At 36.8% G+C, this 24,848-nt stretch overlaps 1 protein-coding gene across 7 annotated transcripts in view; it reads right to left on the reverse strand.

The window, feature by feature from the left end:
• Positions 1-24,848, reverse strand: part of Tbc1d5 (TBC1 domain family, member 5) — a 448,076-nt gene that overhangs the window by 417,340 nt on the left and 5,888 nt on the right. Inside the window, exon 1 of one of the 7 annotated variants that reach the window (NM_001285993.1) lies at positions 8,696-8,915. The exons of the other annotated variants lie outside the window; for them this stretch is intronic. The gene's annotated coding sequence lies outside the window, so the exon portion shown is untranslated. Of the gene's footprint in view, positions 1-8,695; positions 8,916-24,848 lie in introns of those variants that run through there. 7 annotated transcript variants of the gene reach the window in all.

Raw genomic sequence — 24,848 nt, forward strand, 5'->3', positions numbered from 1 at the left:
TGTTCCCCAAATTGTGACTTTTTCATTTTAAATATGAAAGATAAATAAGTAAACAAAATTTTGAACAAAATAAAATAAAACTTAATATACTTTAAAAATAAATTTTAAATAGTAAAAGTAAATCATAAGGGTATTATTTTTTTATTTTCATCCAAAAAAAAAAAAAGGCTTTCATCTAAATCTGTCAGTGTCAATGAGGATGTGAACATTATTGTGGAGATTTTAATAACCAAAACCACAATATCTAAACACAAAAACCAAGAGTCAGGATCACAAAAACTTATTCCAAAACATCTATAATGCAGGAGCTGCATTAGCCACTGCTCTGGAAATACAACCTCAAATTAGTATCTTAGTCGTTTCTCTTCCATGTGAAATATACTGCCTTGTATGAGGCTCCTATCAACTCTTTTCCCACTCCAAAACAGCCCTTTAAAATTCACACCTGACAAGAATGCAGCCTGCTTTGCATGTCTCTAAAGAATTAACCTAAAGGTCAACTGCTCAAATCAGAACACTATTCTTTTTTTCAAAATAGCTCAAATTTTATATCTGAAAGAAAATATATGAAAGTTTTAGAGTTAATCAGCTATTATTCCCTATAAAACTGAACACATCAATGAATTAAGAATACCTTTATATACACAGACAGACCAATACAAACACAGATACATAGAAATGTCCACCCCACACATTAAAGTGTGACCAGAAAACAAGCCCTGGGCCTCACACACGCTGGACAAGGTTCTACCACTGAGCTCTATCCCCAGTCTGCTTTTCCTTTCTCTTTTTCTCTTTGTTTAGGGTGTGGGCGTATTTAATTGGTAAGGCTATCCTTGAGCGTTTGATCCTCCTGCTTCCACCAGCCTAGTACCCAGGATTTCAGGCCTGAACCACCAGGCTAGGTTCTTCTGAAACCTTTGAAGTAGCATTTTATTTTTCAATGGTTAATTCTTAAAATTCACTACATATTATTCTACAAAAGAATACTTGCTAACTACTTTATCATCATCTTTCCTATCAATTAAGAACTAACACTAGTGTTAAGCTGTAAATATTAGCAAGAAAATCAAGTAGAAATAGTTCATGCCTTGTTCTCACCTAATTATAAAAATTATCTTAAAAGGTTATGTGACTTATTTCAAATTCTATATACTTAAAATCGTAACTATTCATAATTATATATCTGAACTGAAATTATAATAAATTAAATATTCTGAATTTAAATTATCGTTATGAATTTTACAATTAAGCTATTCTTATAATTTATATGAAATCTTTTAACAAAAAAATTAGATCTAAAATTCTACGACCTTTTTGTAAATAAAGTCATTAATTTTCAGTCATCTTTTGATTAGATTGACATTTACATGTAAAGATATATAGGTTATTATTTTTGGATTTAAGTTCCTACTAACAAATGTAAATAAAAATAATTAACTAAAGGTTATTTAAAGTTTTTCAATTTAAATTAGGTTCCCTAAACTTGGGATAATTTTTGGTAAATGCTTTTTGTTTAAAAAGTATAAACTGCCATATAATTATAAATGCAATTTAAATCTGTTACTTAATTTAAGATAATTTAAATTCAAAGACATCAAGAATAGTTATTATAACTTTTAATTATACTATGTTTGAGATACTTATTCTCATGTCACATTAAGAAAAGCTAAGGTTATATACCATTTCCATTTCATTTCACTGTCATTTTATTTTATATTAAAATTAATCCTTGTGTTCTCAGAGATATTACTACACTCATATTCAATCTTCACTAACATTTGTAAAATGTATATAGTCAAATGCAGCCCACGTCAAATATGTTAGTCAACAAGAACTCTATGAATAGTTTATGAATAAATTTCTAGAATCACTTTAAGAGACCAAATTTTACTTCATGGATGTTTACTGACTTAAACTACTCTAATCGAAAACTTGTACAACAAAAAACAATGTAACAAAGATCTCAGCAAGAGAAATACTTCAGATTCTGCTCTAGAAACAATGCTATCAAGATTTTACCTCACAAAAATCAGATGGACAAAGTAGTTTAGTAATCCTTTATGCTGGTTTTTATCTTTGTAAATTAGACACAAATTTAATAGTTACTGTTACTTAGTGCAGTTCATTCACGATTGCACATAAAAGGTGCATAAATAACAAAAAGACATGTTTATATCTCTTTATGGAAAGCCAAGACATCTTCTGACACAGGAAGACATGGAAAAACATAAACATGCTATACTAAGCCTTTCAGCAAATTTACTAACACACTTTTCAGGTTGAAATTTGCAAAAGTATTTTTAAGAAATGCACATAGTACCATTACAATATCTGTGTTGTTGCCAATTAAAATTTATATTGAATAAAATTTATATCATGCCTTCTAGCTTAAATAGATGCTAAAGAGTACCTGTTCATTCTCTGTACAGTATAAAAAATAAGCTGACGCTAATGGACACAATCTCTAGAGAGGAGGGCCTACCTTAGAGCAGCAGTTCTCAAGCTGTGGGTCATATCCCCTAGAAAGGTCAAACAACCGTTTCACAGGGGTGACATAAGACCATTTGCATATCAAAAATTTACATTACAACTCATAACACTAGCAAAATTAAACTCATGAAGTTAACAGTGAGAACAATGTTAAGGTTGGTGGTCACAACATGAAGAACTTTATTTCAGTGTTGTAACACAAGGAAGGTTGAGAACCACTACTCTAGCGTCACCTCCCCAATAGTAGCCACACTCCTAGTATGGAAGTAAATTCACATCTCATCTTTTAATTACATAATAAAGTTGTATTTACATATCTTTCAATTATCATAAATGTATCACACTAAAAATACTTGTTACTTTCAATTCAATAGTAGTTTTGAGATCTACTGATACATCAATCTACTTACTTGGTCTTTTTTTAAAAATTTTTTTGAATTTACATTTCAAATGCTATTCCGAAAGTCCCCTATACCCTCCCCTGCCCTGCTCCCCAGCCCACCCACTCCCGCTACCTGGCCCTGACATTCCCCTGTACTGGGGCATATAATCCTTGCAAGACCAAGGGCCTCTCTTCCCAATGATGGCAAACTAGGCCATCTTCTGCTACATATGCAGCTAGAGACACAAGCTCTGGGGGTACTGGTTAGTTCATATTGTTGTTCCTCCTATAGGGTTGCAGACCTCTTCAGCTCCTTAGGTACTTTCTCTAGCTTCTCCATTGGGGGCCCTGTGTTCCAACCAATAGATGACTGCAAGCATCCACTTCTGTATTTGCCAGACACTGGCACAGTCTCACAAGAGAGAGCTATAACAGGGTACTATCTGAAAAATCTTGCTAGCATATGCAATAGTGTCTGCATTTGGTAGCTGATTATGGGATGGATCCCCAGATGGGGCAGTCTCTAGATCTTCCTAACATCTCAGCTCCAAACTTAGTCTCTGTAACTCCTTAAATGGGTATTTTGTTCCCCATTCTAAAAAAGGAACAAAGTATCCACACTTTGGTCTATCTTCTTCTTGAGTTTCATGTGTCTTGCAAATTGTATAAGGCTGCTATGAACATAGTGGAGCATGTGTCCTTATTACAAGTTGGAACATCTTCTGGGTATATGCCCAGGAGATGTATTGATGGATCCTCCGGTAGTACTATGTCCAATTTTCAGAGGAACCGCCAGACTTACTTCCTGAGTGGTTGTACAACTTTGCAATCCCACCAGCAATGGAAGAGTGTTCCTCTTTCTCCACATCCTTGCCAGCATCTGCTGTCACCTGAGTTTTTGATCTCAGCCATTCTGACTGGTATGAGGTGGAATCTCAGGCTTGTTTTGATTCACATTTCCCTGATGATTAAGGATGTTGAACATTTTTTCAGGTGCTTCTCAGCCATTCGGTATTCCTCAGCTGAGAATTCTTTGTTTAGCTCTGTACCCCATTTTTTAATGGGGTTATTTGATTTTCTGGAGTCCAGCTTCTTGAGTTCTTTGTATATATTGGATATTAGTCCCCTATCGGATTTAGGATTGGTAAAAATCCTTTCCCAATCTGTTGGTGGCCTTTTTGTCTTGACAAGTGTCTTTTGCCTTACAGAAGTTTTACAATTTTATGAGGTCCCATTTGTCAATTCTTGATCTTACACCACAAGCCATTGCTGTTCTGTTCAGGAATTTTTGCCCTGTGCCCATATCTCGAGGTCTTTTCCCCACTTTCTCCTCTATAAGTTTTAGTGTCTCTGGTTTTATGTGGAGTTCCTTGATCCACTTAGACTTGAGCTTTGTACAAGGAGATAAGAATGGATCAATTCCCATTCTTCTATATGATAACCGCCAGTTGTGCCAGCACCATTTGTTGAAAATTCGGTCTTTTTTCCCCTGGATGGTTTTAGCTCCTCTGTCAAAGATTAACTGACCATAGGTGTGTGGGTTCATTTCTGGGTCTTCAATTCTATTCCATCGATTTACCTGTCTGTAGCTGTACCAGTACCATGCAGTTTTTGTTCTTTTTTTTTTTTCCCGAGACAGGGTTTCTCTGCATAGCCCTGGCTGTCCTGGAACTCACTTTGTAGACCAGGCTGGCCTCAAACTCAGAAATCTGCCTGCCTCTGCCTCCCAAGTACTGGGACTAAAGGTGTGTGCCACCACGCCCAGCTACCATGCAGTTTTTATCACAATTGCTCTGTAGTACAGCTTAATGTCAGGCATGGTGATTCCCCCATAAGTTCTTTTATTGTTGAGAATAGTTTTTGCTATCCTAGGTTTTTTGCTATTCCAAATGAATTTGCAAAGTGCCCTTTCTATCTTTGTGAAGAATTGAATTGGAATTTTGATGGGGATTGCATTGAATCTGTAGATTGCTTTCGGCAAGATAGCCATTTTTCCTATATTGATCCTGCCAATCCATGAGCATGTGAGATCTTTCCATCTTCTGAGATCTTGATTTCTTTCTTCAGAGACTTGAAGTTCTTATCATACAGATCTTTCACTTCCTTAGTTAGAGTCACACCAAGGTATTTTATATTATTTGTGACTATTGAGAAGGGTGTTGTTTCCCTAATTTTTTTCTCAGTCTGTTTATTCTTTGTGTAGAGAAAGGCCACTCATTTGTTTGAATTAATTTTATATCCAGCTATTGCACTGAAAGTGTTTATCAGGTTTAGGAGTTCTTTGGTGGAATTTTTAGGGTCACTTATATATACTATCATATCATCTGCAAATAGTGATATTTTGACTTCTTCCTTCCCAATTTGTATCCCAGAGAATGTAGTTTCTCAACAGTAAGCTTCTCAGCAGAGAAGCTATATTTGGGAATAAGTAATGCTTATGTTTGTGGCTTATTGTAGGTAGGAAGTTTAGCAATATCACTTACCTCTGTCTAGTAGAGATCAATAACACTTACCCTGTATGACAAACAAGCACATCTTCAGATATTGCTAAATGTAGCCTAGTTGTAAAACGGTCCTTTTGAGAACCACTGCCCTAATGTCTCTAGGAAGAATGGGGGAGTGTACTTTCTCCTTACCTGGATACTGCCCAATTTTCCACTAAGTATCTCTACCAACATACATTCCTACCATCACATAATATTTGCTATTTCCAAACATCTTTAACAAAACTTGATAATCTATGCTGATTGTTTCTCTAAGGAAATAAATCCCTAATTATCCAAATGGAAAGTACTACTAGAAGGTATTTGAGATCAAGTGGAATAGAAGAGGTAATAAAAAAATAATGGCTCTAAACTTCAGTAAGAAAAAAATATATAATATATAAATATATATGTATTCCCCTTCCCTTCCACTCCCACCTTCTCCCCCTCTCTCCCTTCCTTCCTCCCTCCCTCCCATTCACATACACACATACATTTTTGAGAATCCATGCTATTAATATTTATATTTATTCAATTAATAATTCAATTATTGAATTATTTCAATCTTAAAACCTTTTCTTCTCAGAAGACTCAGAATTATAATGCTTCGTCTACATTTCCTGTTATAGCTTTCAAGACCAAACCGTTAAAATAACTGACTTAAGTATGTTGAATGATGTCATCACTTATAGTACAATTTTCACTTTTAATGCTGACCTCTAAATAAGGAAGCAGACTACAAATAAACAACCAGACATTTACAATAAAAATGCCTACCAGTGATCCAATCAAAGAATCTGTTAAGTTTTCAAACTGACCTTAAAAACAGATGCGAACTAAATCAAAATGGTGACCTAAGCACACATTCCAAGCCTTTCTCCCCTTCTGCCACAAAAAAAAAACAAAACAAAAAAAAACAACAAAAAAAAAAAAACAGATCTAAACTATGTAATCACTAAATTTCAGTCCTCACAAAAAACATCAACTAACAACCCTGTGAACTGTCTGCTGCTATTTTCTAATAAAAGTTCTCAAATTATATAACCAGTCCTTTTAGGGTTTCTGATACAGGCACCCATCCACATAACCATGTATGATGCTCTGGCACACTGAAATGATTAACAATTTCACTCTCAGTTACTGCAACCATAACCAGACTAGATGACTAAGGCAGATTACAAACTAAAGGAACACCACAAAGATAGGAAACAATATCTCACTAGCATTAACACTAAAAAATAAAATACAAAAATATAGTTACCCTGACAGTATTCCAAATTTAAAAAGAAGGCTGGGGAGAATCTGAAGACAGTGTGGATAATAAAAGCATCCCAGCACACCTACTCTCCACAACTCTCATGTTCCAGAACCAAAAAGCCAAAAGAAACTGATCTATCCTCTCACAGATCTGTCCCCTGACAGAATGGATAGCAAGTATGGGCCATGGTGAAAATCAAATTATAGAAGCAGGTACCCAGTCTGAAGAGCTCCCTCAATATTCTAGTCTAAGGAATCATAAAAGTTTCTAGGGGAAATGACCAAAGACATGTTTTAGGAAGATTAATAAGGAATCAAGAAGAATAAACTGAGGAGGAAAAAAAAATCAACCTGGAAACAAAGGTATACAGGGTCCTGAAATCCAGGAATCCTGAAGACCCTGGATGCAAAAACAATATAACAAGTGATTCATTACTGGCTTAACAGTATAAAAAGGAAAAATGAGGGAAACAGTGTCTATATTTATTCATTCCATCAGGAAATACTTAAGTAAAACTCTATTATAATGTCCTTAGCACTACTAAGTTCATCTAGGGATGAACTTAGTAGTGCACTGAGGTTTGAGTCTGAGAAAGTGAGATCTAGACAGAGCACTGCATTCAAGACTAGGGGATATTTCCTTCTGATGAGTGGTAAGAATTTTGTCCTAAGAATTTTATTTCTATTCAAAGTATTTTTATAGCCGGGCGTGGTGGCGCACGCCTTTAATCCCAGCACTCGGGAGGCAGAGGCAGGTGGATTTTTGAGTTCCAGGCCAGCCTGGTCTACAAAGTGAGTTCCAGGACAGCCAGGGTTATACAGAGAAACCCTGTTTCGAAAAACCAAAAAAATAAAAAATGAAGAATAATAATAAAGTATTTTTATAACAAATACATTTTCCAAAGGTTTTAAACATATATTAAGAAATCATAAATAATAAAATAATGTGTTACGCATAAGATTAAAATGATAAATGCATCTCCAATATCTTCTACTTCTGTGTTCCTCCCCAAATCTATTCTGCCCCATACACACATAGCTAGTCAACACCATATTGAATTTAACGTAAGTGCATTTTACTTTTTCACTCCATATGTATATATAACTTATGTTTAGCTGTTACCAGTATTGAAGTTTCCCATTGAATGTGGTGGACACTCCCATGTGGTTTAGTTAAGAAACACTCTATCTCTAGCTGATGTGCATTTGAGTGGTGCCAGATACTTGCTTGTCCCAGTGCTTTACAAAATGATTTTGAACACATTTCCTGTACACACATCCAAGAGTTTCTTTCATATAACTAAAAGAGAGTGTGTCCCAGGTTAACAGGAGGTACGCATGTGACAAGGTTCTCTAGAAAAGCTTGGACAGGAATGAGGCACCAGTAAGGAGGTAAACAGTAGCACTGACCAAAATCAAAGGTGCATTTTAAAAAGCCATTAAAAACAAATCTACTTTGTAAATTAGGCAACAGTGGTACACAACTTTAATCCCAGTACTTGGGAGGCAGGCATGAGGAATCTCTGTGAGTTCAAGGCTAGCCTGATCTACAAAGCAAATCTCAATAAATACAGAAGAACAGAAATGATCTCCTACCTTCTATCTAACCACCGTGAATTAGAGCTGGATCTCAGCAACAAGAGACAGAAAGTACACAAGTACAAGAACACTAAGTGACATGTGACAAAATCCAAGTAAGTGAAGGGAAAAAAATCAAGAAGAGAATTTTAAAATTCATATTAAAAAAATAAAAATATGACATCAAAATCTCTGTGACACAATTAAAACAGTCAAAAGAGAACAACATGCCTACATCAAAATGCTTAAGATATCTCAAATTAATAGCCTAACCATGCAGCTAAAGGCCCTTAGGGAGGGGGTACCAACAATCTTAAAAGTAGCTAGCAAGAGATGTGGCACATGGCAGCAGCTGTTGGGCAAAGTGGAGCTGATATGCATGCACAGCAGCCAGGTGCACACAGCAGAAAGCTGTGGATTGGCACCTACGTGGGTGCTGCTACTGCACACCGAGATTCTAGATGCTCAGCCTGTTTAAGAAACCACCTAGCAAGGGGCTCACCTGAGGTACTAGCGGGTGAAAGACATCAAGCTGTATGACCCAACTGCCACCACTACAATGTGCAAGTATGCCCCCAAAGGCTGCAGCACTCAGGAAAGCAGGCCTATACCTCCTGCCACGCTGTGACACGGGCACAGGGCAGACGCCCTCCTCATCCCTCGACACCTGTAGCAGGCAGGAGAGCAGGTCCCACCCCTTGATGGCTGCAGCACTGCACCTCACCTAGGCAACACAGTAGAGCTGGTCCTGGTAGTGTGAGCATGGCTGAGCCAGCTCAGGGCATGAGAGTAGGAGAGCTGGCCCCGCCCTTTCCTGGCAACTGCACTTGGGTAAGCCAGCCAAGGCAGTGCTGGAGAGCTGTCCCTGGTAGCCTGGGTGTGATGGTCTAGCATGCTGGCCAACTCAGCTAACACCAAGTCCCAGATCTGGGGCTGAGTTGACCAATCCCAACATCTACCTCATCTATGAACCACTGGACAATGTGAAGGGGCTAGTCCTGCAAATCCAAAGGATCAGGATTTCTATGACACAAGGTAACAAACAGGATTGTCAAAGACAAGTCCCACTGAGGAGCCAATACTGATAGTATAAAGAAGCCAGAGTTCTCGACCCAGACCAATGATTCATTGCAATGAACATTTGAAAGTAAAGTTATGTGGATAATAGTGTATAGTGTAACACATGGCATGACACACTGCAGCTTCCACAGCAAGATAATTTTGGTAATTTTTTGTTTGTTTGTTTTGAGGGGTGGGTAGGTTGCAAGGGCAGAGGGCAGACTCAAGGAATGAGGAGATACACCAAGGGATGGGGTGCATGGTGTGGAAATCACAAAGAATCAATAAAAATTTTTTTTTAAAGTAAATAGGAAGAGATAATCAAAATCAGGACTCAAATTCATGAAATAGAAGCAACAACCAAAAACAATTAAAAAAAATTAATGAAACTAAGAATTGGTAGTTTGAAAAGATTAACAAAGTGACAAATTGTTAGATAAGCTATCAACGAGATAATTAATAAAACAGATGAAAAAGGACACATTACATCTGACAGTGAGAAAATTCAGAAAATCCAAAGAGTGTAATATAATAGTCTATATTTCACCAAAACTTTCCGTTTCAAGGGGGAAAAAAAATGAATGAATTTCTAGATATATATAACCTACTAAAGTTAAATAAAAATGAAATAAATACTATAAATAGATATATAACAGCCAGTGAGATATAAGCTGTAATTAAAACTCTTCCAACTCAAAAACAAATAGTACGGAATTCTATCAGAGCTACAAAGAAAAACTAATACCAATACTTCTGATACTATTTATAAGGAAATTAAAAAAAAAAAAAAACCAGAAAAGCAAAAGAACATTCCCAAATCCCTACTGTCCTGATAGCAAAACCAGACAATAACCATATCCCAAAAACTGAAAGTCAACAATCTCTGATAAACATGGATACAACATTCTCAATAAAATACTTGTAAAAGAATATCTATCTTGATCAAGTCAGTTTCAACCCAGAGGTTCAGGGGTAGTTTACCATATCTAAATCAATAAATATCATCACATAAACAGACTAAGGTACTTAAAACATGATCATCTCATTAGATGCAGAAAAGACCTTTGATAAAACCCAATTCATAATAAAGAGCCTGAAGAGACTATAGATACAGGAATAACTCAATACAATAAAGGCAACAGGCAGCAATCCCATAAACAAAGAAGATCATTTCTACTAAAATCAGGAATAAGATAAAGATATCTATTCTTCCCACTCCGGTTCAGCACAGTACTTGTGGTCTTAGCTAAAGCAATAAGACAAGAGACTATAATAAAGGGGACACAAGTCGGAAGTAAGAAGTCAAAGCATCCTTATTTGTAGATGATATGAGTCTAAACATACAAGATCCTAAAGATTATATCAGAAAACTCCAATAACTGATAACTGTATTTTAAAAAGTAGCAGAATACAAATTGAAAAAAATCAGCAGCTCTCCTATATACAAATGACAAACACCTAACCACCCCCCCCCAAAAAAAAAAATCAAGGAAGCAATACCATTCATGATCATTTCCAAAAAAGAAGAAAGTAAGTCAGTCAGTCTCAGAATAAATCTAACAAAAGACTTGTTGAACTAAAAAACTTTTAAAGACCGAAAAAAAAATCTAAAAATATACCAAATGATGGAAAGACCTCCTCTCCCGTAGGACCGTGAAAGGCAGCCCCATATGCATGGATTGGCAGGATTAATACTGTGAAAATAACCGACCAATCAAAAGCAATATACAGATTGAACATAACCACCACCAAAATTCCAATGCAATTTTTCAGAGAAGTTGATAAGACATTCTTAAATTTCATATGGAAATACAAAAGACCCAATATGGTGATTCTGAAAAGGAATGCCCCCTGCCCCCAGGCTCTCCAGGATGTCTGTCAGCATGCCACCATCCCTTTCACCATGACAATAATGGACTAAACCTCTGAAACAGTAAGAAAGCCAGCCCCCAAGTAAGTGCTTTCTTTTATAAGAATAAAACACTGACTAGGACAGAAGTTGGTACCAGGGACTGGGGTACTGGTCTGACTATGTTTCTTGGCAGAATGTGGACTTTGAGATTGTGAATTAGAAATGCAGATGAATGCTTTAAGTGGGGCTTAATGGGCCACACTAGTAGGAGCAGGGGAAAAGGAAAGACAGTGGTTCTGAGAGCAATGTACATTGTGACAGCCTAACTCTCAAGAGAGTATTAGTAAGAGGCCTAGCCTAGAAATCAGTCTTATGGCATTTTGGTGGGAAATGTGGCTATTTTCTGCTCTTGTCCAAAAAAACCAAAAAACACTGCCCAAGGCCAAATTGAAGAGTTTTGAACTAACAACTTTGGCAGAGGAGATTTCAAAACAGCCTAGTATTGACTATGTTGTATGGTTATTAGGCCAATCTATAATAAAAAGCTGACATAATGCAAACTGAACAAGAAAAAAATCAAAATATACAGTTTGAGGAGAAACAGAGCACCAGGAATAACTTCTTAAAAACCCTGATGCTAAATGGAATAAAGGAAACTATGACCTCACGGCAAGACCACACTGAGCTAAGCTTTCCACTTGTGAAATGAATTAAAGAAAAGCTTAGGGCTGGTGTGCTGGTGCCTCCTCCCCTTTAATCCCAGCACTCCAAAGAGGCAGGGAGAGGTCAGAGTTCAAGGTCAACCTGGTTTACAGAGTGAGTTTCAGGAGAGCCATACTTAGTAAACTATCAAAACAACAGAAAGCCAGTAAAAATGTATTTGAATGAAAGGGTCATGTTCCAGCCCCTGGTTTAGAGTCAAGAAAGGTGTTATAGAATCTCCCTCCACAGCTATGGAAAGCTTCTGAAGCCAGCTATGTGTCAGAGGTTTCTTATGCATGGATGGCCACTATGTGCCAGAGCTGTGGGATACCTGCCAAGGAAGACTGCAGACTGGTGTGGAACAAGCCCATGAGAGAGAAATAGGTTGCAGTGTAGTGACAATTTTGAAGTTTTGGTTTCTCTTAAAAACATAAAATTAGTCTAAGAATATGTTTTTATTTTTAAGCCCAGGTATGCAGATGTGGGGCTGTTTCAGACTGTCTGCAGCAACTGTCTATGATTTGTCTTGTGCTCCAGCAGAGGAGTGATTTTGCCAGCAGCAGATAGTGTGACATTGGGAATTCTGGGGACTTTTCTGAGGGTATACAAATACATGGCCCCTGAGAGGCAGTATGTGTAGTTAGTTGGTTGCTGTTGGTTGTTGTTAGTCAGTTTGTAAGTAGTCATGTACAAAGAAGAAAAAAGAAGAAATTAGATATCCTGTCAGTGAAGATCAAACTTGCCCCAAGAAACTCCTGCCCTGATCAGCAGGAAGTAGTCTAATAATAATGGTACCTCCTTTTCTTTGTATCCATTTTCCTCTATCTAGTGTTATGGGGGTGAAAGAGTGGAAGAAAAGGGGAGAGAAGGATGGAAGAAAAAAGAAGCCACAAGGCAGTAAAATATCTGGCTACACTGTAGTCAACAGAGCTGGAAGGAGTTGGAGAACTGAGGGTGCTTTGACATCAGACATGGGAATGGATAGTCTAGAATTTGCCCGGCTATTGTTAGGTCTTGCTTTGGTCCTGTATTTCCTCACTCTGCTCCTTTTCCTCTGCCTTGCAATGTTAATATATATTTTCTGTGCCACTGTATGTTGGGAGTATGTGACCTGCTTTTTCATTTTGGTTTTACAAGAGATTACAGTTAAAAGATTACCATGAGTCTCCTAAGAGGATTTCAACTTTGGACTTTTAAACAATTTTGAGACTGTGATAGACTATAGGGACTTTTAAAGTTGTACTGAATACATTTTTACATTATTATATGGTTACAAGCCTCTGAAGGCCAGGAAGTAGGATGTGGTGGTTTGAACAGGATTAGCACCCGTAGGCTCATATATTTGAATGATTATTAGGGAGTGTTGCTAATTGACAGTGATTAGGAGGTGTGGCCTTACTAGAATGGGTGTGGCCTTGCTGGAGGAAGTGTGGTACTAGGGTTGGGTTCTGGGATTTCAAATACTCAAGCCAGGCCTAATGACTCTCTCCTCCTGCTGCCTACAGATCTGGATATACAACTCTCAGTTCCTCCAGTACCATGTCTATCTGTGTGCCACTATGCTTCCTGGGCACACTAACAACACCCTTACTAGACAGCAAAGGCTGACAAATAAAAAACACAATGCCAGAAATAAAATACTTCTTTGGAATTGTGGAACAATTAGGTTTCTTGGACCTTCAAATATTACAGGCTATTACCACTGTTCTTGGCTACCCTACAGAAGCTGACGATAAGACCCTAGGACTTAAAACTCCATATACTTAAGTCATAAAACATAATGAAATCAAGCTGATTATGGAACTGCAAGGTTCATCCCTACTGGCTAGCTTTCAAAGTACTTCTATAAAGAACTATGCAAACTACTGGGAAAAGAGTAATCATCAGTTATGCCCAACTTTAAATTCCCTAAGTTATAGTAGCCTGGACTAGCAAGACACGCCCATTTGACATTTGTCATGTAATATGAACCATGAGCATAATCATCCAATTTCTGATTGAATTTAAGTCCTGCTCCATAAAATCAAATCTATACCTGTTAACTTATTTGGCCAAGAACAAGTCATAGGCCCTAGAAGAGAACCTACCAGTTACTACTCTGATAAATGGGCACAGATTGAATGGGCAGCTAATGATTATGTTATCCCTCAACTCTCATCTGAGAAGCTTCTATTTGCAGTAGATGGCAATTTATAGAGACCCACAACTAGCCAGGTACAAAACTACATCATCATCATAATAAATGATAAATTACATCACCCTCTTCCCAAGGTTCAAGAATAAATTAGGAAGAGGATGAAGAAACAGTATAAGAACAAACAAGTAATAATATAATTCAACAAGAATTCACCTATATATGTGCTAAATATGTATACACACATACACACACACACACACACACACACACACACACACACACACACACACATATATATATATAATATATATATACACACATTTTTATATAGAGTGAAATACATGAACGTGAACACAAAATATGAGAACACAAAACACAACACAAAAATATACATTCACCTCAGGCATACATAGAAAATTCTCCAAGAAAGACTATTATGAGAAGACCATATGTTTACCACAAATTATGTCTCAATAACTTAGAAAGGCTGAACTCATACACAGCATCTGTTCTGGCTACAGAGGAATAACCTATCTTCAATAGCGGAAGGAAAATTAGAAATTAGACAAATGTGTGGAAATGAAACAAGTCATCCAGTTGGCCAAAGGAAAAAAAATCACAAAGGAAATTAGAAGTTAGAGATAAACAGAAAGGGAATACAACATGCCAAAATCATGGTATGCAGTTAAGATATTGTTCTCATGGATTTTATAAGTATAACTACTTGCAATATACAAAATTTCAAATCAATAACTTACCTTCAAGGCTAGCTTAAGTTTACTCAAAGGTGTCAAAAGAAGGAAAAGACGAAAATTAAGAAATTAAAGAAGATCAACAAAGAGAATCAACAAAATCCAAAGCTGGTTCATCAAAAGGATGAATAAAATTGACAAACCCTAAGACAGATTTTTATTGGGGGTAGGGAGGCAAACTGAAAGTGAAAACATTACTATCAATCTTATAGAAATAAGATGGATTATGAGAGAAAATTCTGAATAATTGGCAGCAAGCTAGACAACAAATCTGAATCAACAAATCCTTAGAAACACAGAGTTTACCCAAAGTAACTTATATAGAAACTCTTAAAAATTCAAATCAGTAATTTAATATCACCAAAAAAGAAAAATCCAAGATAAGTAACTTCATTAGTGACCTCTAATGAACATTCATAAATGCCAGACCAATTTCTTTCTAATTTCTCTCAAGTTTTGAAGAAGGGAAAAACCCTTCCATAGTTCATTCTGTAAAGGCAGCATTGTAGCTGGGGAGATAGCTCAGACTGGTTACATACAGTACTGGACTAGCATATATAAAGCCTGGGTTCAACCACAAGCACTGTCTAAATCAGACTGTGTAACACATACCTACAGTCACAGTACCAGGAGGCAGAGGCAGAAAAATCAGAAGTAAAGGTTATCCCCAGCTGGCCATCCTAGACCAACCTGGGCCTCATGAGACCTTGTCTCAAAAACCTTTAAAAAGGTCTAACTAACAAAATCTAACGACATACTAAAGGGATTATGTAGCATGACCAAGGAGGAATTATTTCAGGCACACAAAGATATTCAACCTAAGACCAATGTAGTAAATGTTAATAGAAGAAAAAACAAATATAACAATATCAACTGTTGCATAAAATTCATCTGACAGTACTCAAATACTCTTTTATTAAAACAGAAACAGGGGCGGGGCAGAACACCCAAAAAACTAACTAGCAACTATAGAGACCATGATAAAGGACACACACGCACACTAATATATATCATCCTAAAGTAAAACATTTTATTTGATTAAACAAACCTATATCTAGAAAACCATAAAGAATCCATAATAAACGAACTACACCAGAACATTTCTGTAAAGTTACAGTGTATGATATAAACACAGAAAAATCACCTCTAATCTCATCTGGAATAAATGACCCAAAATGGAAATCAAGGCAATTCTACTTTCACCAAAACCCAAAGAATTACGTAACTAGGAACAAATCTAAACAAGAATGAGTAAGACTTGAACACTGATAAACTACAAGCTTGTTCAAAGAAATGAAAGACCTACATATGTGGAAAGATGTTCACAGGCAGTGAGAACAAAAACAAACAAACAAACAAACAAACAAAAACAAAAAACCTTGCAAAGAACCACAATTTACATTTATACTTCTGCAAGACTTATTAACTAGTTAGAACTACAATAACTGGAGAGGTTGTACTGCTGCAAGTCGTTGCCTAATAATCTAATCATATAATTATAATTTATTTTGGGTACCCCTTCATGCCTTTTTTTTTTCTTTTGTAGAACAGGCTGGCCTCAAATTCACAAAGATCCATTTGCCTTTGCCTCTCAAGTGTTGGGATTAAAGGTGTATGCCACCATGCCTGACTTACTGTGGGCGATCTTAAGCCTGTTTAATAGCCATTCCTTCTCCTTCTGTCTCTGACCTAACATCCTTGATACTGACAGGTCCTTTTAAGGTGTATTAACTAGCTCCCACCAACCAAAAGGCTGAGTTTTCAGACAGCATCACAGGATCAGAGCAGAGATTTTCCTTGCAATGTTCCCATCAATACATTTGCAAAGTACCTTAACTTACGGCTTTTCTTTGTTCTGTTACTATAACAATTACATCACACTGTTATCATATCCAAATATGAAACTTGAGGTAACGGTTCACCAACCATGGTCACTCATATTTGCCTCCAGAATAAACAATTTACTTATTCCCCTTTGAGATTAGAGGTGTGTTTTTGTTACTAAGATCCAAAGAGATGTAAAGATTCAATGAAATCACTACCAAATTTTAATGACTTTTTACATAAACACGAAAAGGTGCTATGTTTACAGGAAGAGTAAAATTATTTTAAAACTACAGTTTACTTACACAAAGCCATAAATATCTGGAAGCTATTGTATTATATACTTTTAAATTGAGTAGATAATCGTTGTGTGAAGTCTATTTCAAACTATTAAACAGCTTTATTCAACTTTATAATATTCTTTATTTCCTTTTATAAATATAATTCCTGTTTTGTTTTGTTTTGTTTTGTTTTTCGAGACAGGGTTTCTCTATGTAGCCTGGAACTCACTCTGTAGACCAGGCTGGCCTCAAACTCAGAAATCCACCTGCCTCTGCCTCCCAAGTGCTGGGATTAAAGGAGTGTGCCACCACTGCCCGGCTAAATATAATTCCTTGAAAAGAATTCAATTAATCTATATATGCCTCCTAAATCTCTGGCGCCAGCCTTGCCTACTCTTCTGTCCTCTATACCTGAATTTCTCTGCTTCTATTCTATGGATGACAAACACACACATCCCTCACAAAGATCACACTCCCTTTCCTACTCCAGAAGACTGGTCTCAGTCAACAGGTGCCAGTCATGCTCATCCACTCGACTAAACCTGGATTCCTTATCTTGTAACTAGCCATTCCACTCGAAAATTAAACAACCAATTTTGTTTCTCCACTTCAACTTCTTTTCTGTCAGTTAAAAGACTAATTACTTTAGAAGAACAAAGTCCCCTCCCTTAATTCCTCTTCTAATGCAGCCTTTTGTTTTCAAACACAGATCAAGAAACTCAAAGTCTTAATTAAATATACTATACTTTGTCCTTTTCAAAGCCCTTAGTCTCTCACAAACTAAGTTCAAACTACCTCTTATATCATTCTTGAGTCCTGTCAGTCACCAAATGTAACCTGTTTTCTAGAATACCACAGAAATCATGTTTGAATGCTTTATCTTAAAATTCTTACTATTCAGCCAAATGTCTCATCCAACACGACCTAAAGGCTTTGTTATTCTCAAAATATATACCTTTCCTCACATTCAAGATGGCACCAGACTACAAGATATTTACCAATTTTAGAAATAGTAAAATAGAAATGTGAAAAATAATGATTTTTCTTTAAATTCCCAATTCAATGTTTATATTTCATATTTCACTTTTAAGGCCCTTTGTTTTGTGTCTTAGTACTTACTGTCAACCTCCATTAGATTATAAACACTCAGTGATCAGAATTCTCTCGTCTATGATAGTGTAAAAATTTCACTGGCCTTCGGGTAAGATGCCCACAAATCATTTAAGCATGCACACCTGACAAGCTGAGCTCAGCCCCTGGAACCCATGTAAAAGAGGAGAGAAGCAACCCCACCAACTGTCCTCTAACATCCACATGCACGCTGTGTGGGACACATGGTCACACACACACACACACACACACACACACACCAAGAGTAATTTTTAAGGGCTGATGCACATAAGAAGTCATAGAGACAGTGACAAAACAAGAAAGACCTGCACAAACTCAAGGCAGACAAACTCACAGCATAGAGAACAGGAAGGAGGCATGAAACCCCACACCTAGCCAAAGAGCTATTGGCAAGTGACAGCTGCTGGAAGAGGAAAACTTGATTTCCTTTAATGGAGTGATACTCTCAGTATCGCAAGCACATTCCAGGGGAGGTCCTATGATCAGGAACGGTTGGTCAACCAAACTGGACTCGATGGTTTTCGTTTTGGTTTGGTTTCCATTTTTTTTTTTTTTTTTTTTTACTTTTTTTTTCTTTCTTTTTAAGAAATACAACATGGGGCTGGAGAAATGGCTCAGCAGTTAAGAGCATTGACTGCTCTTCCAGAGATCCTGGGTTCAATTCCCAGCAACCACATGGTGGCTCACAACCCTCCATAATGGGAACAAATTCCCTCTTCTGGTGCATCTTAAAACAGCTACAATGTACTCATATACATAAAATAAATAAACCTTAAAAAAGAAATACAACATAAAGATGAGTAAGTAGGGAGATGGGATCTCAGAGAAGCTGGGTGTGGGAAATAAATATAATAAAAAGATTTTAAACTTCTTAAGAATATATAAAAACATTTTTAATTGTTATTAAAAATGATTATAAAATATTTTTTAAATTATTTAAAATGACAATAGTGGTGATAGTGGTGGTGGCCACCAGGCCAACCCTATCTTAGTAACTAATAAAGAATGATAATAATTTATTAAATTTCTCTAGGGTTAATGAATAGAATCTAAATTTGAATATAAGAGAGACAGAATGGAAGAGATCAGATAGACCAATTACACCTATCTCACATATCAGAATAAATTAGAAAGTATACATTAAAACCGATTTGTGAAATGGATCTAATTCAAGTGTAAGATTTTGGTATTTTAAAGGATGTATTTACTAAACTTAAATGTCATATTGCAAATCTGTCATTCTAAAGTATCAGAAACTACACTACAAAATACAGGAAAAGTTTCTCAAACTCCAATGAAATTACTGCATGCCATCATAACTTCAATAGCATAGTTAGGTCCTCAAGAGAGCAAGCCTTTCAAAAGTGCCGAGGTCACTAAGTTGTATTGGTGCTGCTTGTTCCTGCTTTAAAAAAACAAGACTCTGCTTGGTTCTAGCCCTATCATAACGATTTTTTTAAAGAATATCAAATTAGCTAAGAAGGCCCATACAACTCGAAAACAAAACAGTGTTAGCCCTGTTCTTTGCCTTCTAGTCACATTATTTAATCATTATGAATTTCCAAGTAACATAGAGGAAAGGTATAAAAAAAAAAAAAAATGAGGGCACAGACTGAAAAGCCTGACACTGGGAGTCACTCGGATTAAATGAGTAACTTTAAGTCATAAGAAAGAAGCCATCCTCTTCCACTGTCTAGGCTATTATATAACTGCTCTCCCACAAGGAAGTTCGCACTTCCAAACTAACCTTTCACTACCAATTTCAAACAGCATCCAGTCAACCTGAGCGTGAAAATAATCTGAACACACCCTTGCTCTCCAATCCCACCCTGCACACTACAAGCCAGAATATCTAGCAAGCAACTGACTCACGTTTTCTAAAGCTTCTTGAACTCTGTTTAGGCTTGTGTGTCTTTGTTAATAACTGCCCTTGTTCCATCCAAGTCCCTCTGCCTATTTGCCAACTCTGAGCTTCCTATCTGTCAAAGCATGGCTCAAGTTCCCTTCTACCCAGCTAGAGAACACTCACAAACTACAAACCTGACTACACTTTCTTCCCTTGAATTCTGACAAAGCCACATACACATCTCATCATACACTCCATAAAAACTAAAATAACCTCTTTTTAAAGATATTTCTTTCTTCTGAGAGATTTTGAGTGCCACCAAACCAAGAGCTAATTTTCACCATTAAATTTTATATTCATATTTTTATATGAACTGAGCATATACCTACTTTTGATAATTATTTTTCATTGCTTAAAATTATAAAGCAAAACAGACTTGTGCCTCTAACTGCCTCCATCCCCTCTACTCTAGAACCGACACTAATATTACACTCTACACTATACTAGCCTGATATCAGCAGCATCTTCCTGGGTCACTTTCCACACTTTCTGTTGAGGTAGGGAGCCCAACTTATACCACCAACCCCACCTGCCTTCACATGGAACAGTCCTCGCTTCCCTAGATGGGAAACCTACACTCTTCTCCAACTGCAGTCCAGCCACCCCAACTACCCACATTACCTCCCATCCCAGTCTAGACCCAGGCACTTTGCACCAGGACCTAGCCTAGTGAAGCCACCAGATCCTTCCCTCCATGCAACCTCCTCAATTCTCAGCATAGCAGGGGTTGTACACCCAGCACTCAAGCCTAGTTTGACTAGCCACACCAACCTCCAGGCTTAGAGCAGGAAGCAACTGCTAGTGCAGGTCCCTGTGTCCTCTTAACTTCACACTACCACATCCAATTTTCAGGCCCAATCCGACTCACATAACCTGTACTCTGGCCCCACTCTATATCACATCCATATCAGACACAAAACCAACAGAAAAAAGTCCACATGTAAAATCACCAGAAAAATAAAAATAATATGAAAGAAGACAGTATCACCCACCTTCCCCCTAAAAAGTCCATAAATCCTATATCTATATCTCCAGTGATAATTGCTTAGATGAACCACACAACACAGAACTTAATACACATTCATAAACTTAATCAAACAGTGTGAAAACTACATAAAGAAACAATGAACTAAGAATGAACTTACAGAAAACCAATGCCTGAGTAATGAAGTGATGGAGACAACTGAGGATTAGAAAACAGAATTCAATGAAGAGATAATGACACTGAAGAGAACTCATGATGAAATGAAAGAAGAATAACTCAACATTCCAGTTAGAAAACTCCTAGAAATAACAGGAGCGCTTCACCCATGATATCGCCACAATATAACTACTTAAATAAGACCTGAACAAGGACACTACCAACAGATATATAATCACAGAAGGGGCAAATTCCACAGGGCCCCAACCCTAACCAAAGTACTACAAGCAACCAAGAAACACCGAGAGAAGGAGAAATAATCTTCACCAGAGATAAGGACTCTCATTCATTAACCAATGCAAATCAAAATCATACATACAAGTTACACAAGAAAGTGAGTAAGCTGTATTTGTGTGTGTGTGTGTGTGTGTGTGTGTGTGTGTGTGTGTGTGTGTAAGCAATAACAAAGACAAAGTGGCCATCAACTTGAAAGGCAGCAGGACGAAGGGAGAGTGATATGGGCAAGGGGAAGGTTGGAGGGAGGAAAGGGAGGGAGAAAAATGATGTAGTTATATTTCAGCTTCAAACTCTGTAACAAATGAGTACCCCAAATTCTCACTAGCAACTAGCTATATTGATGAATATTATACATAGGCAACAAAATTTTTGAACTGGTCAACAAAACTGCTTTCAAACCATTCTCCAGACTTAGCCTGCACTGCTCAGCATCACAGGCAGTTACTTTTCTCTAGCACCCTTGACCATGACAAAGATGTGCCCAGTGGAGAGGCAGCACTACAAGATAACTAGAAGCCATTCTTTCTCCTCCTCTTTCCCAGGTTCCTGTGGCATCCCTGGTTGACAGTCTCTTCCTTAACTCCAGTTCCCTTCAGACTATTCAGCATCTGATGCACTAGCTTCTACCACACAACCCACTGTGATGGTTAGATTTAAATGTCAACCTAGAATCACCTAGAAAGATAATTTGAATGAGGAATTTTCTAGATCAGTGAGGCTTGTGGGAGTGCCTACAGGATATGATCTTGTTAACACACCCAGCCTACTGCAGGTGGCATATTCCATCCACTGCACCCTGAACTGTATAAGAGTACAGAAATCTAGCTGAGTGTCAACATAAGAAATCAGGCAGAGTGAGTGTACTCATTTCTCTCTACTCTTGACTGTGGTGTGATCTTTTGATGCTTTAGCACAGCAACAAAAATGAAACTAGAACACCCAACGTGCTTGTTTCTCCCAAGAACCATATCTTCTGTATTTGGATAATGCTACCTAAACTCATAGCTGCTCCAGACCTAATGAGTGTGTGGACACTTCTTTCTATGGCAAATATCTCAGCAGCTCATAGACCCCTGGTTTGGTTCCAGACCAATTCCATTACCAAGGAAATTAGTTCTTGGATTAACTTTCCTCTGTTGAATAACCTCTTACGATTACTATTTTCTAGAAAAATGAATTATCAGCTGGGCATAGTGCCCCAAGCCTGTAAGGTAGGCACTTGGAAAGCTAAGAAGGGAGGAGAGCCACAAGTTTAAGGCCAGTCTGGGTTACATAGTAAGTACCAGGCAAACCAAAGCTACATAGAATCCTAGCTCTGGAAAACAAATAGCAAACAAAAAAGAATGTATTGACTATATTTCAGCATAGTAAAGTATTAAGAACTTTCAAGAGAAGACAGCTTATTATACAAAACATTATTCTGAGCACAGATACAGAGAAAACCATCCCTTAAATTCTTAAAAGTAAAAAAAAAAAAAATTTAACATTTTATTCATAGCAAATTATTTCTCATTGGGATGAAGTCTTTACTCAGCTGCAATATTTGCCTGAAATAAATCAATCACGTACAATAAAAATGTCACTTTTTTGAGACTTACTTAGTAGAGGGGAAAATTGGAAAGATTATGGGATTTGGAGTCACTGCAGGCCAAGACATCTGTTCAGAGGAAAGAACTGTTAAGGACCTCCTGTCACTGACTTATCATTCAAATCCATAAAACTGAGGACTTTTTTTAAAACTCGGTAAAGATAAATCAAACTAGACTATTCAGTGAAGCTATATGTTTATCCAAACATACTTCAACACATTTGCTTAAGATTATAAAATAGCGAAGTAAAAAAGAATCACCTCAAACATATGTAATACAAGCATAATCTGTAAGTGGTTCAAAGTTAACAACAGATTATTACATAAAAGACTCCGAAATTACTTTTTCATTAATTATTACCGAATTTTTAAAAATCCTAGTAGAAGACTGATAAAATAATTCAAACTGTAGTTCAGGAAACAGGGTCGCTCCACAGTAGAAAGAACATCCTTTTTTTCTTTCTTTTTTTTTTTTTTTTTTTTTTTTTTTTTTGTAAATAGCATTACTTAATTGCCGAATGCATGGTCTTGATCTCGTCAAAACAGTATTTTAAAATCCCATAAATGTACTAATTAAGATTAAAGATCAATTTAAGATTATAGACACTGAAAGAATAAGAAATGTAAAAGAACAGGAACCTGACATTATTTAGACGTATCTGCTGAGCACAAAACTCCAGGCATTTATATAACCCACTATCTCAGTTAAACTTTTATGTGATATTTTAATGAAAATCTACACAAGTTTTCTGAGATGCCTCACCAACAAACAGAAGTAGAATTTCAGCTCAGTATTGTCTGGATCTAGACTATAATTCTATTAACAACTCCCCTTTCTTTTCTCTAGAATCAGGTGCCCTGTGGGTAATATCAGAGTTAAAGTAAAAATAAAACTCTTTATTTACAGAAACAACTTGCGTCCCTAATCTTTCAAGAATCTTTAATAACAAGCTTCAAACAGCTAACATAAGTAATTCTAGTTTAAATCACAGCTTTACTGAGTCTATGTTCAGGTTCTATAAGTAAACAGACTATAAGGTTCCTAAGTGATTCCCAACATATACATGTCTTACTGACAGTCAAAAATAAGATCAACATCTCCAAACCCAGCACCCCACCTACTTCTCTCATGGCTTATTCACCATGTGCTGATAGACTAGCCTTGCTGGCTCTTCCTAGTCAACCATTCTTTTAATGGGCTTGTATCTGAAAACAAGGTGAAATGCTTATTGTCTACTAGCCTCCATCAAAATCTTGACATTTGCTTTCTAGGAAATACATGGGTACCCGTATTTTCCATACCACTCCTTTTCTAACAACAACAAACACAAAAAATAATCCCTCTTTAAGGAATAAATGGTATATCACAGTAATGTACACATTACATAGTAAAACAGAAATCCCATAATATCCACATTTGTGTTGGCTGAACATAATGCACTTGCTACTTCCTCCTTTTTTAATGCCAGTAGCAGGCTACAGGCTATCTCAGAAACACTAGGCTACAACTAGAAGAATATGACTCTAGTTCTAACTCCACCAAGGAAATACTGATATAACTTGAATGCTTTTCCTTCTTCCTCTCCAAAGCGGGGTAGATAAAAGACAAGGAGAGCAAGAAAGGAAAACCATACCAGAAGAGTTAGTTCATCAGCTCTCCCAACACAAAGACCTATAATTAATCACTTTAACCATTTTAATTGTATATGCATAATGTTAGACCAATAGCACCACCATTTTCAGACTTTCAGTATCTCAAACAAACTGTACCAACTAAATAATTTCCAATGTTTAATTAGGCTATTTTGTAGTCATTTACAAATGAAGTGAAGATAGAATAATGAACTCATATAGACACAAGAAAAGGCTCAACAAATTATGAAAATCTGCAATGTCTAATCACAAAACTTCCTGTTTTTTCATCCATACAGACTAAAACATGGAAACTACAGATGCTTTCCCTCTAATCACAAAGGCATGATTAC

The sequence above is a fragment of the Mus musculus genome, chromosome 17 (genome assembly GCF_000001635.26).
Source record: "Mus musculus strain C57BL/6J chromosome 17, GRCm38.p6 C57BL/6J".
NCBI lineage: Eukaryota > Metazoa > Chordata > Mammalia > Rodentia > Muridae > Mus > Mus musculus.